General features: G+C 46.5%; 1 pseudogene; it reads left to right on the top strand.

Moving 5' to 3' along the window:
• The first annotated feature begins 272 nt into the window (after positions 1-272).
• LOC123832609 lies at positions 273-763 on the top strand (annotated as a pseudogene).
• The last annotated feature ends 534 nt before the right edge of the window (positions 764-1,297 follow it).

The raw sequence follows: 1,297 nt of genomic DNA on the forward strand, positions 1-1,297 counted from the left end.
AGGATTCATGACCCATAATCAGAAAGGCAGGGAAAGTTGAGGTGTCAAAAAAATTTCCACTGTTTTGCTGGCTCATTTCTGGGAGATCATGTTTTCCTAGTTGGAGGCTAGCAAAATGCCCAACAAACTGGTGGGTTTCTCATACTCTAAATACCAGTGGCGTTATTTAGGGAGGAACAAAGCCTTACCACAAAAAGTTGCCAAACTCTTGTTTGCAGAGACAATGCTACAAGAAAGCTATGGCTCTTTCTTTTCTGGTTCAAGGAGCTTTGGGGATCACAGGCTCTGGTGCAGATATGGCAGATTCTAGGAACCCCACCATGCACAACCAATCCTGAAAATGGCAGAGAAATGGCACAAAGAATCCTTGATCAAAAAGATACAAATCTCTTAAGGAAGTGGTCCTTAAATTCCCAAGGAACATGCACTTTGCCAAGAAGCACAATAAGAAGAGCCTGCAGAAGATGTAGGCTGACAATGCCAAGATCGTGAGTGTGTGTGCTGAGGCTATCAGGCCCTCATAAAGCCCAAGGAGATCAAGCCCAAGATCCCAAAATGTGGCAGCTGCAAGCTCAGTCAACTTGCCTACATCACTCACCCTAAGCCTAGAAAATGTGCTTGTGCCCACATCACCAAGGGTCTCAGGTTCTGCTGGACAAAGTCCAAAGCCAAGGCCTAAACCAAGCCCCAGGATGCAGCTGCAGCTGCAGCTGGGGCTCAGGTTCCCAAAGGTGCTCAGGCTTCCACGAAGGCTCCACAGTAGAGGCTTCTCTCTGCCGATGCAAGGATGGAAGGACTAGTGTGACCCCTGAGCAGCTGTCTGCACAGGGCTGGTGTCCTCCTGTGTTATTTGTATAAATAAACCTAAGGCAGAATCTTTAAAAAAATGTATAACTTTAAGGCATAATGGCTTTTCTTAAAGAGCACTTTTTAAAATCCTGGGATGATGCCCTTTGTAACATCTTTTACTTGTCGAGTAAGAAGCAGCTGTTGCTCCCTTGCACATGGCCTTGGCTTTCCAGCCATCTTGTATTCAGTATGACAAAAACATTTCTTTCACCAAGTCTGCATTTTGTTACATCCAAGCTGAGGAGCACTCACTAGTTTCCCAAGGCAAGATGTTCTAAAGCTCAGCCTGGCTTTCAAGACTTCTACAGGCTGGCCCAGGCTTAGCCAGCTGCCTCACACTCCCTGCTGTGCTTCCTGTGCACAGTTCTTCTACACCCAGCCCCTCCTCTGATCCCACTAGGGTTCTCTGAGGTGGGTAAAGGGGTATTGCTGGTAATACTTTTATTTA

Source organism: Phyllostomus hastatus, unplaced genomic scaffold (assembly GCF_019186645.2).
Source record: "Phyllostomus hastatus isolate PE091 unplaced genomic scaffold, TTU_PhHast_1.1 phas_scaffold_193, whole genome shotgun sequence".
In the NCBI taxonomy this organism is placed as follows: Eukaryota; Metazoa; Chordata; class Mammalia; order Chiroptera; family Phyllostomidae; genus Phyllostomus; species Phyllostomus hastatus.